The sequence below is a fragment of the Arvicola amphibius genome, chromosome 8 (genome assembly GCF_903992535.2).
Source record: "Arvicola amphibius chromosome 8, mArvAmp1.2, whole genome shotgun sequence".
In the NCBI taxonomy this organism is placed as follows: domain Eukaryota; kingdom Metazoa; phylum Chordata; class Mammalia; order Rodentia; family Cricetidae; genus Arvicola; species Arvicola amphibius.
The window spans coordinates 19,839,550-19,854,182 of NC_052054.1; positions in this window are offsets into that span (position 1 = coordinate 19,839,550).

Sequence of the window (14,633 nt, forward strand, 5' to 3'; positions counted from 1 at the left end):
GTAGAACATTACCCTATAAGTTGAGAGAGGTGGATTTCAACCCCTACAAGTATGAAATAGTTCAGGATGTGGTTCTGTGGTAATGATTTTTTTTTCATTAATTTTAAGGCAACTTACTGGTAAAAGCTGAGTAATCTTTTCTATTGTACATACAGGAAAATTTACATGACAAGTAGTTGACATGATTGGGGAATCAAATTTTTAGGGTCAAGAAACTGTGGGTAGAGAAATGGTCTCTGGAATAAAAAGATGGGTGAGAAAGTCAGAAATTTTTGTTTTCCATTTTGTTATGCAAAGGAAAGAAATAAGCACTTCAATTTCACATCACTCCGGTGAGACCTTTCCTATAGCTTTGACCTTCAAGCTTCCACTCTGGAAAAGTTGACCACACTAGAATGCAGCCTGGCCTGCCTGCTCTAATTTAGCTTTCAGTAGCAGACACTGCAGGTGTTTTGTTTCCCATGGTTCTTTTTTGGAGGAGTTACCTTGAGTTACTGGGGTGTGATCTATCTCATCTTTCAGACTGGTAGAACTAGGCTGTTTTGGAAATGAATAGGTCTCCAGATCAAGACTGTCCACTTGTTAGCTGCTGGTTGAAGTATAACCATGAAGCCCAACAACATCCTGATGAGAAACAGTGCAAACTCTGTGAAGAAGGACACTTAAAAGAAATCCCACACTAGCTCAGAATTGAGAAATAGATGGTTATTTATTTAGGGGTAGACTCACAAATCAGAATTTTCTGCTTGAATGGGGATCATAACCTGAAATCCGCAACTGGAACAGAGAGGCCAGAAAAGAGGCAGGACACAGGCTCTTACATCAGCATATATATAATAGTATAAGAGGCCATGCCCCAGTGGGTGGGTAACTACTGGCTGTAAGACTTCCTACAGCAACTCTGCAATGAGCAAAATTTGAGACAGAACAATCTGGGATGAAGTAGACACTTTTCTGAGAATGTCACCCTTAGTAAGCTTCTTTATTTGTACTCTCCTCTGCCAATCCCTGTCAGGCACCAGTGATAACATGTCCATAAAAATACCATTTGTTTGCATAACCCTCAAGTCCAAGTGTAGCTCTTACTTCAGGTATGACTGACATCGTTTGAAGCTTATCTCATTCCTTTGGACAGCTCCCTCTACTTTGGCAAGACAGCAATAATGAACTTCACATTTACAACTCTCCCATTCATCAAGCTCAACAGGGGGAAGGTACTGATACTTTTACTAGCCAGCATCTTATTATCACAACAAAATCTTAGAGTTTATATATGAAGAAAAACTGTTTTGAATGGTCCATGGTTTGGAAAGTTCAAGTCCAAGATGAAGTAGATTTATTACCACGGGCCTTGGTGGCTTAAATAAGAATGTCTTCCCAGAGGCTCATATCTTTGAATACTTGGTTGCCAGTTGGTGGAACTGTTTGAGAAGGATTAGTAAGTGTGGCCTTATTGGAGGCAATTTCAAAAGACTCACATCATTTCCATTTAGCTCACTGTCTTGTGGTTGTAGATCTAGATATGAGCGCCCAGTCATTCCTTCACTCTTCCATAGAGGTCTCTAAACCTCTGAAACCATAAGCCAATTAAACACTTTCTTTTATAAGCTGTCTTGGCTTTGGTGTGTTATCACAGCGTTTGAAAAGTAAAGTAACTAAGACAGGTCCTTTGGTGAGGATGACAATTACAGAGACACCGTGAGAAGACAAACACTTCACAAATGAGGCAGAAAATTTGGGGGAGAAACAGACAGACAGACAGATGATAGACAGACAGACAGGTAGGTAGGTAGATAGATAGATAGATAGATAGATAGATAGATAGATAGATGATAGATAGATAGATAGATAGATGATATATAGATAGATGATAGATAGATAGATGATAGATAAATGATAGATAGATAGATAGATAGATAGATAGATAGATAGATGATGATAGATAGATAGATAGATAGATAGATAGATAGATAGATAGATAGATGATAAAAATGATAGGTAGATAGATATGATAAATAGATGATAGATAGATAAATAGATGATAGATAGATATATAGATGATAGATAGATAGATAGATAGATAGATAGATGATAGAGAAGATAGGTAGATAGATAGATAGATATGATAGATAGATAGATAGATAGATAGATAGATAGATGATAGATAGATAGATGATAGATAGATAGATATGATAGATAGATAGATAGATAGATAGATAGATGATTGATAGATAGATGATAGATAGATAGATAGATAGATAGATAGATATGATAGATAGATGATAGATAGATGATAGATAGATAGATAGATAGATATGATAGATAGATGATAGATAGATAGATAGATAGATAGATAGATAGATAGATAGATAGATGATAGATAGATAGATAGATAGAGATAGTTAGGTGCTAGAGGCTAGGGGGTCTACAATATCCTTTGGGGAGCATCCCAAAGCCCTAACTAAATGCATCCTATTAGCTTTACCTCTCAACATTTTTCTTCACCTGTGGGGGACCAAAACTTTGACACATGTCTCTCTAAGGGACATTCTATAGCCAAACTATAGTAATCTCCCAAAGCATCATCACCAGTTCTCTGTTTACTCTATTTGGTCCAGTTTAGTGCATGTCTACCCTTGAATATTTCTAACTCAGTAGATCTGGAGTAGATTTTCCCCCATCTAGAGCCAGACCAGAGCCAAAGAAATGTTAAGCCCTTTAAGGGTACAAGAAGAAAAGTACACAGACACTGAGTAGACAGCTAAGTGACTCATAGACACAGTGAGGAAAATGAAATAATTAGCATTTACAAGCCACTCCATCCTCACTGTTAATCAGAGGTAAAGCATTGCAGTGATGATTAAATGAAATAGTATAGATAAAACATCCTAGCCATGACTGGCATGTAAAAGTGTTATAGTAAAGAGTGGAATCCATGTGTGAATGGAGACATGCCACTGTCTCCTCCATTAAGAGGTTATATAGTTGTGCAGGTCAGTCACCTGGCTAAGGAACCAGCCCTGAGAAGGTGGTTTCTGCATAAGCCAAGGTAAAGAGACGGGCACAATGTTTATTCCTTTAATGAAATGATGTCCTTTTCCTTCCTGAAGTTCTCACCCCCTGCACAGAAGTCATTGAATGCCACCATGAACTTCTGTTGGATCTTCATGACTTTCTGAATCTGATCTTCCAGATGCTGGCCAGAACTTCAGTATGCTGTTTCTGGTACCTTTGAGTTCCTTACTGTTTCTCCTAAGAGCTCTTCTTGGCCATGTGTCTGCTTGTCTACCCTGTAGCAGACTCCATTGTCACGCCTTTCTCCTCCTTTCATTCTCCTCCTCTGGGCAGCTGCTGAGACTTACAAACTTGCCCTTGGGTTTTTCATTAAAACTCTAATAAAGCTATCTTTTAGCTTCTCATTGAGTTTTTTCTTAAATTATTTTATTAACAAGACTAAGAGCCCTGAGGGGGGCCCTGGTTTCCCTGGTATCACATGACAACTCTGCCAGGAATCCCCCCAAATTTCCAGAAGCAGCAGTTCTTCTATAATGGATCGCTATTATTAGTTACCTATTATTAGTGTGTAAATGGTGATTATTATGTATAGCACAAATAATAAAAACCCAGAGACAGAAATTGGGGTTCAACTTGAAAACCAGAAAATCAAAGCAGCCAAGCCACTAGAGAAGTCTTACCCAAATCCTGGGACTAAGGGTATGTGTCACCATTGCCTGACTTCTTGTGGCGTTAGCTTTGTGTCTGGTCTCCAGGCAAGATTTATTTATCAAAATACAAATTTTATACGACTAAAATTATGTCTGGCCATCCCAGACCCTGATACCTAAAGAATTTCACTATCTTACTTTAGGTTTCTGAGCAATGAAATGAGATGTGCATAAATGAGCCATAGACGACATCTTCTGGTCCTGTGTTCAGGATAGCAAGGACTTCTCAGTATAAGAACATGTATTAATAAAAAGGAATCTTGCCAGCTTTGTAAATTTTATCATAATTATTACTTCATTGTAAAGAATGAGAATCACCTCTTATTTTTGAGGCTGTGGGAGTTGTTGGGAAGACATGGTTAGAGAAGTAAGGAAATATGGCATTTTTGCATTTCTGCTTTACAGAGTTTTTGATAAATAGCTGGGTAGACAGGAGGAAACTAAAATACATACAGTATTAATTTCTTCTGATTTCATGGGAATGAGTTTGGGGTGGTTAAGGGTGTAGCCATTTAAAGAGAAAACAAGATTTGTTTCTTTCCCTTCTTTTCTTCCTTCCTTCCTCCCTCCTTTCTTTCCTTTCTTCCTTTTGCATTAAATAGTGAAGACCAATTTTATCATTACACGTAGGTGGTATGGGAGGTCCTTCTGTCTATGGGTTAACTGATGGACTAATGTGGGTGTCCCTTCTGTATGCTGTGATTACCATTATTGAATAAAGAAAACTGTTTTGAGCCCATGATAGGGCAGAACTTAGGTAGGCAGGGAAAACTAAACTGAATGCTGGGAGGAAGATGGGCGGAGACAGAGAGAAGCCATAGAGCCGCCAGAGACAGATGCTAGGAACTTTACCCAGTAAGCAAAAGGCACATGAAAATACACAAATTAATATAAATGGGTTAAATTAATACATAAGAATTAGCCAATAAGAAGCTAGAGCTCATTAACCAAGCAGTGATTTAATTAATACAGCTTCTGTGTGACTATTTTAGGTCTAAGCTAGCTAGGTGTCTTGGAACCAACATTGGCCTCCTCTCACTACAATGGACTTTCCATTACACGGCTGAACAGATCTTCAAATTTCCTGCTTCATGGAAAAGTTTGCTAGATACTATGGGCCTGTGGGCTGAAGATGGATGCCTCAATGATGCAGAAGAACTTTGGGTGACTGTCCCGGCAGTGAGATGTTTCTGTCAATTCTTGAGTTTTGGAAGTTGCTTACAATGCACTTCTTGTTTACTTAGGTAATATTATATCCTTCTGGAGTCTTTGATGATGTTGAAGAATATATAGTTAGAGTTATAGTTTTCCTTGGTTATGATAAAAGATAGAGTAGATATAAATATTGTAACCATAATTCTTGCTTGATACCTATTTTGTTATATGTAATTTTACTATGTTAAAGTTAAATTTTCCTTTTTTATTTAAACAGAAAAAGGGAAATGATATGGGAAGTCCTTCTGTCTGTGTGTTGCTTTTATTGGTTAATGAATAAAGAAACTGCTTTGACCTATAGCAAGGCAGAACTTAGCTAGGCAGGAAAAACCAAACTGAATGCTGGGAGATAGAAGGTAGAGTCAGTGACAAGCCATGGTGCCGCCATCAGAGACAGACATGTCAAAACTTTGCCAGTAAGCCACAGCCACATGGCAATACACAGATTAACGGAGATGGGTTAGTTTAGAATATAAGAGCCAGAAATACACTTAAGCTATTGACCAAACAGTATAGCAAGTAATACAGTTTCTGTGTGATTATTTCAGAGTTAAGCATCTGGGAACAAACAAGCAACCTCCTACTATATACAGGCATGTGTTAAACAATAGCAAAACATACCTTTTCAGAATATATTATTTCTGGTTAAATTTTTAGATGCCATTTAATCCTTTCTTGAGTGAATATAAATATATTCAAATTGAACTGCACATTTACAATTAAGTGTTTGAACTTTTTTCTTCGAAATAACCTTAAAATATAATTTTTAAATTATCCATTGTTTATTGCTACTTAGAAGAGCACACAAGGAAAGACAAAGCTAAATAGTAAATGCTAGTTTTACTTTTATTATTTTGCCTTCATGATGTGGGATTTCCCTTTGTATGCAGTGATTACCATTAATGAATAAAGAACTGCTTTGAGCCTACAGCAGAGCAGGGCAGGACAGAGCAGAGCTAGGTGGGGCAGAGCAGAGCTAGGTGGGGAGGACTGAATGTTGTGAGAAAGAAGGGCAGAGTCAGAGAGAAGCCATGGAGCCACTGCCATATTCAGACATGCCAAAACTTTGCCGGTAAGCCACTGCCACGTGGCTATACACATATTAATAGAAATGGGTTAAATTAAAATGTAAGAGCTAGTCAAAAAGAAGTTAGAGTTAATAGGCCAAGCAGTGATCTAATTAATACAGTTTCTATGTGTTTATTTTGGTTCTTGGTGGCCAGGACTAACAAGCAGCCTCCTTCAACATCTTCAAACCTCCGAGAAATATGTATTTAATTTTGAAAGATAGGTTAAACTTACAATTTCAGTATAATACAATGTAATACAAATGTTTCCTTTAAGGATACATCTTTATTACCCTGAGAAAAAATATTTTCAATTCTGAATACAGCTTTCTTTCTTTTCACCTGTTAATAGTATGCACTCATTTTAAAAGAAAAGTAAATTAGCAGCCACATATACCCACTAGTGTTATATTTGGACCGGGGAACACAAAGAGTGTTTGAAAAATGTTAGCTATGTCTTCATCTAGTGTTTGAGACAGGCATTTCTCGAACTTTAGTTTCCACCTGCTGCTCCTCTGACATGGCCACTGACAATAATTTATTTTCTTTTTCTCTGTACAGTACTCTTTCAGCCCCTTTGTCCTGAAGTGTGTTCAGTGAGAGGTGGCAGGCTGATTGGGTTTGTAAGAAACAGATCTCAGATCAAAGACATGGCCAGGAACCCATTATCTGGGAAAATAGCACAGAAATTTTGCTTAGAAATCTGACTTAAAACTAGTGATTTCTCACTAAAGAAAGTGCAGAGAATAAAATAAAAGCAAGGCTCAGCTGTCTGATTTTTGTCTAATTGAGAACTTCTGTACCTCAGAAGCAAGCCCCACTTTGCCTTCCTGAGGTAATTAGGGGAAGACACAGGCAAGCACGGCTCACAGCAGTCCGGCTTTACTCTCCTTGGTGGCCATTACCTGACGCTCATTTGAGCAATCAACACTGTGTGCTTTCTGATGTGAAGGAGGGTAGGATGAAGGAACCTCATATAATCCAGACAGAAAGTGTTTAAAACCTGGTTCAGCTGCTTCCTAGCTGTGTAGACACAGGCAACATGTTTGACTTCTCTGATCCTAATTTTGTGTACCAAGCGGAGTTTTGTATCCTTTAAAGGAGTTGATGAGAATTGAGAAAACCTTGACTTGACTTTTATCTTTTTTTTTTTTTTTTTGGTTTTTCAAGACAGGGTTTCCCTGTAGTTTCTAGAGCCTGTCCTGGAACTAGCTCTTGTAGACCAGGCTGGCCTCAAACTCAGAGATCCGCCTGCCTTTGCCTCCCGAGTGCTGGGATTAAAAAGGCGTGGGCCACCACGGCCTGGCTCTTGACTTTTATCTTAAAGCTTTCTAATTTGTTACATCTAGAAAATTTCTCTTAGAGGAGTTGAAATAAAATAGACACAAACTCTTCCTTATTGCTGATTTTAGGGTATAGGACATATGTGGGTCTGTGAAACAGTTGCATCTTGAATTAGAATTACTACAGGGTTGGTGCCCATGTAGAAAGTGATAAGGGACAAAGAAGTTCGGAACAATGACTTGGCTTAACTTCTTTCTGATACAAGAGTTGCTAAGTGTTCAGAGTTCAGAGTCAGAATGCAGGCAAGTTTGAAGGCAGAATAAGCATGTGAATTGAGTGGGAAGGAAAACAGCCTGACTGTACAACAGGGGGAAAGATCAGAGAAAAAGTGTTTGAAGGAGAGGGAAAAGAAAAGAGATGAGAAAGGCAGAAAAGAAAGGAAGGGTTGGGAACACACAGAAGACTCTTCCGAGACTTCAGAGGCTGTCCATTGACTCAAGTTCTAAACCAAAGTTTGTGTACTTAGCTGGGCTTTGGAATCATTCACAAAACTAAATTTGTCAATGATTTCTAGCATGCAGCAAGAGTTAAGAAGAAAAAAAGTAAATGTCTGGCTAAAATACACGTGCAATTCCTCTTGAAATAATCATGCAAGTCTATGGCGGAACGCGATACTCAATGACCCTACCAGGCTCTTAACTACTAAGGGGCTCCTGAGGAGCTCGTCACTCTCTTCCTGCAAGGGGTGTGAAGTGATAGAGAAAAGAATAAATAATGTGAACAATGTGCAAATTGGTGCTTCTGCCTTCACTTTCAAAAAGCACAAGGCAACTCTTAAGGACCAATTTTGCTGTTTCCCTGCTTTACAAACAGGGGATTTTCTCTGGCAGCTAAAGTTGACAGTCACTTGGTTGGAAGTGTAAGATTCTGCGAAGAAAGTTTTGTTACTGATGATAAGACCCAATGTCGTATTTCCTAGGCTGCTGATTGCAACAGGTGGAGACTTTTACAGCTTCTCTAGTGGTGACATGTCACCATTAAACAGTCTACTTTTGCCTTTACTTCTTTTGGAGCACATAGCTTCAGAGAGTACTAAGCCCTATAGTATAATATACTACACCAGTTTTATTGCCAGACAGTGTTCCCAAGAGATGCTCTTGACATGATCAGACCAGCTGACCTTGGAGCACATATGACTCTCTTAGAGTTTTCCTGTCCATACAGAGCTTAAAATTCCCAAGAATTTACATAGTAAGGAAGTATCTTTAACTTTGCTAAGTGTTCTAAAAGTTATTTGAGCAAACCATTCTTGATTCCTTTTAAATATATAATTATATTTGAAGGAAATTTTAGTTGTGGAATAGGAATGACCTTCTAGACTAATATCTAGTTACAAACCCAAGAAATCAAATAATAATTAAGAAGAAAAACAATGACAGCAAACCCCACAGGGATGCTGGGAATAACTGAGCCAGATTATAAATAATAAATGTAATAAGTAGTATAAATCAAGTGACATGATTTATATATCATGCCTATTATAGTTCCTTATACTAATGATTTTCTTCCTTGTCTGAGACATATTAATCTTATGTTAAGTACACATACACGCACATGCACACACACATATGCACATACACATGTATACACACATGTACACACACACAGTAATGCAGAGCCTGCACACACACAATTTCTATTCTGCTGGCCCAGCATAGCGAATGCACTGAACTTCACAACTATCAGCTCCCACCTTTGCTTTCCTGGGCCATTTGTCTCTGTGTCTATTGTTTTACTTTCTGTGAACTGACCGCAGAACACAATGTCTGTGGCTCAGTAGGTGCTTGCACCTGGATATCTGATGATTCAACTATCATAGATGGTAGAAACCATGAGGATGGTGCTGGAACACCAAGCACGATGAAAGCCTACCCATGTCTATCCTGATAGTCTATTCTAAACAATAAAATGTGGATTTGAAGCTTTGAGTCTTGTGGAGGGCATAAAGCTCTCAGCCCTCTCTTCCACACCTTCCACATTTACTTTTGAGCTAAACCATCTCTTTCTAGAGGATATGACTTGATTGTCTTTCAGTTTTATTTGAAAGAGAAACAGAAAGAGAGAGAGAGAGAGAGAGAGAGAGAGAGAGAGAGAGAGAGAGAGAGAATTGAAGTACACATATGTGTATAGCTCGTATGTCAGAGTCAGAGGACAACCTTTGGGACTCCACTTTCTCCATCCTGCTTGGGATCTCAGGATCAAACCCATGTCATGAGACTTGGTGGCAAAAGCCATCACACACTGAGCCATCTTGTGCATCCTGAACTTTTGGTACTCCTGCCTAAATCCCTCTGGAAGGCTCTCAGAAGTTTTCTAGGCAAAGGCATACATAGTAAAGACTTTTTTATAACTTTAGTTTTTACTATAAAAAGCAACAATATTTGCTAATGAATTAAATTTACCAGCAATAGCCGGGCAGTGGTGGTGCACGCCTTTAATCCCAGCACTCGGGAGGCAGAGGCAGGAGGATCTCTGTGAGTTCGAGGCCAGCCTGGTCTACAAGAGCTAGTTCCTGGACAGGCTCTAAAAAAGCTGCAGAGAAACCCTGTCTCGAAAAACAAACAAACAAAAAAATAAATTTACCAGCATTTAAACTTTATTTACAGTATCCATTGTAACCCTGATTTATGATTTCCAAAATGTAATAAATGTTTTTGTTAAACTCTCCCTTAACTTTTGAAATGGAATACTTTATTTTTTAATATTTAGCTGAGGTCAGGACTCTTTCTGACCACAGTTTAATAACCAGCTTGAAATGTTATTTTAAATATATGGAGACTCTATCACAGGCCTTTGTTAAACAACTTGTAATAAAATTAAAATATTCCCATATCTATATCAATTTTTTTCTTTTGAGGAAAAATAATATAGATGTTTTTGCTTTGAGGTAAAACGTGGTGATCCTTTGTTTGTGCTGTAACAAATAAAGCTTGCCTGAAGATCAGAGTGCTGAGCTAGCCACACTAGCCAGCCATAGAGGCCAGGTAGTGATGGCACACACCTTTAATTCCAGCACTTGGGTTACAAAGGCAGACAGATCTCTGCGAATTCAAGGCCACCCTGAGCTACGTGAGATTGATCAGTCTAAAAGAGAAACTGAGCCAAGCTGTGGTGGTTCGTACCTTTAATCCCAGCACTAGGGGGTAGAGATGGGAAGTGATAATGCTGGGCAGAGAGAGGAATATAAGGCAAGAGAAGACAGGAGGTCAGGATTCAGTCTAAGGTTTCTTAGAGAGAGCATTCAATATGAGGACTTGTAAAGACAGGATACCCTGTTCAGTCTGATAATTTTGTAGAGGTAAGGACTAGTGACTGGCTGCTCTGCTTCTCTGATCTTCCAGCTTTCACCCCTAATATTTGACTCTGGGTTTTTATCATTTAAACCGATTAGACATCGTGCTACATAAACCTGCTTCATATACCATATTCAATTTTCTGTTGTATCGGGGCTTTAATCCTACCCAAGAACTAGAGGAAACGTAAATTTGTTGTTACAGATTCATATGTTATATGCTAACAAAAATGGCAAACAGAAAGATGAGATTCAGGGGAAACTGGAATTTCTCACAAGTGAATATCTCCCCTGTACCTTATGGTTTGCAAATCAAGCAGAAGTAAGGTGGCTGCACAGGGGAAAAAGTATATATTGTGTACAGTTTCTGGTTTCAAACCCCAGACTTAGAGATTCAAACCACTGGTGCTTCTGAAGATAAAGCAGACTAAAGCTCTGCAACATTGGGCCAGGGCTTTGCATCATGTTAAAAGGCCAGGACATTTGTAGACACTTCTGCAGAAGCCTGATCAGAGAAAATATAAAAAAAAAAAAGTCATCAAACACCCTTCCCATCTCTTGATATTAAGGATTTCAAACTATAAAATCCACTTGGCCTTTCTGATGTGGGTCATTGCTCAGGGCTCCTTTATAATTCCTAGTTCTTTGGATCCCCCTTTAACATCCTCGAGAGTCTCTGCTGTCAGGCAAGAGAAAGGTGGGAACGATGGGATCCGTAAGAAGGCTCCTATCATCTCCATCATGTAAGAATATCTCTCCTCCTCATCTCTACTTACAGTAAATTAAATGGTGATAGGGATGTGCTTACTTGAAACTACATCCAGTAAGAAGTAACAGTGGAGACCAGAAAGACAGGGCTCCTACCAGGCTGTTTCGATAATTAAAAGGATTCCTATCTACAGGTAGACAGGAATTGAGAGGACAGTTTGACACTGAGTCCATTTAGCAAAATAATAGAAGCTGGTTTGCTCCTTAGGCTTCAAAAATAGTGTAGCTCTCAGACCTCATCAAAGTTTCATTGTGCAATAGATAGTGGATAGAAACAGAAATTCACAGTTGGTCAAAGCGCAGAGCCACAAACGGGGCACCTGTTTTCCAGCCCTTCTCCATGATTCAGAAGCCATGCAAAAGGGGGCGACAAGACTGTGAGAACCGAAGGTCTGGGAGGACTGGAGCAAACCAGAACCTTCTAGGCAGGACAGGACTGCAGCACTCTTGAACTTACTGCAGCTGTTGCTCCGGCATGGGACCTGCACCAGGTGAAGGCAGTCAGCATTCTGGCACAGGGTGTAAGAGGTTTGCAAGCCCCTACTTGTAAAAGAGAAGCTATGTACGATTGGTGGCTTCTGGGAAAGGAGAGTCAGTCTTTTTCTTTCTATCTTTTGTTTGTGGATTTATTAAATGCTTTCCATGCTGTAAATTTAGTCATGTTTTCACTTTCCCGAACCTCTCCCTGGCCTTCCCCACCTTCCTACCCATGAAATTTTATGTTTCTTACTCCACTCCATCCTTGTCTGTCTGTCTCTCTCTCCCTCTAAAGTAAAAAGACAAAACAAAACAAAAAACACAAACCAACATAAATATACCAACAACAACAAACCCACTTAAAAAAATCGCAACAGACAAAAGACCAAAAAGACACAATGTGACAGCAAAGCAAATGGAACTAAAAGGCCACGAAAATACCACTGAGTTCATTTTCTGTTGGTCAACTACTTGTGGGCATGGGCCTGCCCTGAAGAGTGATTGCTATACACGGAAGAGTCTGCTTCCTTTAAGGGTATGACTATGGGTAGACTGAAGATGCTCCAGCGGATGGTCCCATACCCATAAGTGTATGGGCAGCACAACTTATAGTCTATGAATTCTTAAATAAACCATACTTATCACACACCTCCACCAAGCCCCAAGAAATTTCCCAGAATAGGGAGCTAAAAGATTGTCACAGCTGGAGGTAGCAGATAACTTCAAGGAAACTATTTTCAGGATACACCAGGGCAGTTGCACATAAGAATTCATAGTGATTGTGACAGCAGGCACTAGACCTCCACAAGTCCAAGCTAGATAAAAATCTCAGTATGGAAGTTGGGAGGGGACCATGCAGTCCCATCCCTAGCCGAGAAGCTTTTAGTACTTGATAGCTTCTGGAAAGGAAGACTCAGTATTCTTTAATTGTGTGACCCTCCCCTCCTAGGCTGACCATACGTCAGGACATGTCCATTCTTGGGCAACACAAATGGACTCAATGGGTTGAAAGAAATAAAGAAGAAAACTCTAAGTTGAATGTATAAAGAAGTGGTGGCAAGGCGATTGATCTGGAAGGAGTTGAGTGTGTATATCATCAAATATACTGTATAAAATTCTCAGTGAACTAATAAAAACTCCTAAAAGACCTATGCTAACAATTACTTCATATACTAACAGAATGGACTGTGGTGGGGAAAATCTAATGAAAGACCCGTATTAAGTACTTTGATTATGCACCTTTGTGATGTGGGATTCCCCTCTGTATGCTGTGAATATGTTTTATTACTGTTGGTTAGTAAAGAAGCTATTTTGGCCTATGGCAGGGCAGAATAGAATTATGAGGAAAAACTAAACTGAATACAGGGAGAAAAAAAGGTAGAATCAGGAAGATACCATGTAACTGCTGAAGGAGAAAGACGCCAAAACCTTATTGGTAAGCCACAGCCACGTGGTGATACATAGATTAATAGAAATGGATTTATTTAAGATGTAAGAGCTAGCTAGAAATACGCCTAAGCCATTGGCCAGACAATGTTGTAATTAATATAGTTTCTATGTGATTATTCAGGTCTAAGCATCAGGGAAATGAAATACAGTCTTAGTCTACACCTTTGATGTTGTGGCTCTCAATGTCACCCTTTGTTTAGCTGTGTGACTCCATGTCACCTACTTGCTATACCTAAACTCCAGTTGTTTTAGTTGATGATTGGGTCTAATTACTGTGGTAGTGATGATGAAATGTATTCATCATTTGTGGTCAGTCTTCCTCACAGGCTTTAGGGGACATGTGACTGATCTCTAAAGCCAAGGAGTGGGAAACATGAAGATGAGGATTTTGTGTGTGGTTATTTCAAATATATTGCACAACCTGCCAATTCATGCAGTGATCCCGCACCCCACTACAGACATAGAGACTACACTCCCCATTAGGAATTACCACAAGCCTGTAGAAGACTGGTGTAACCTGTCTGTGATTTCCTGTGAGTATGAAGTAAAATATTGATGTTTTCTGCCCTTCCTCTCTTCCCTTCTTTATTTCTTCTTATCTTTCCATCCTCAGTGTAACCTGGTCAGTCATAATTGACAGAATTGATCATGTCCCCTTCATTCAGTAGTATAGATCAAACAATATCAATGATTGTCTACTAGGGATACATTAGACTTACATCCTCAGTAAGTACCAGAAATCTTTGTATGATTAAAAAAATGCTGAGATGTAAAGTTCTGTGATTTATATAATGTCAAAACAACTAACTTTAAGTGCAGCTGAAGATATTCCAGTATAGATTTTCCCAATTCACATATACTTCTCCAGTGCAGAAACATTTAGATATTGAGCCCATTAAATGAAATAATTCTATTACAAGCAAGAATTTAGCTTATAGATAGTTAATTGGTTAAGAGTTTAATGATAATCTGAACAACTGTGACATCCAGCTGATAGTTGTCATGTAGTTTTTATAAGAAATGAGGCAATTATTTTTATATCTCATGAAATTTTCATATTTTTTAGGAGAGCAGTAATCTTCTAACTTCCCCCCTCTTCTTAACTACAAAATCTTTTAGAAAATATTCTGAATACATAGTGAATTGCTAAATAAAAGTAATCCTTCCTGAAGTTCTAAGTAAACATGTTATTTTTAGACAGCATTGACATTATTAAAATTTAAAACCATAGAATGAAATTAATTTAAATCTCTTTTATTCAAGTATTTTTCTCAAATCTTCATAAATTATTGAAGC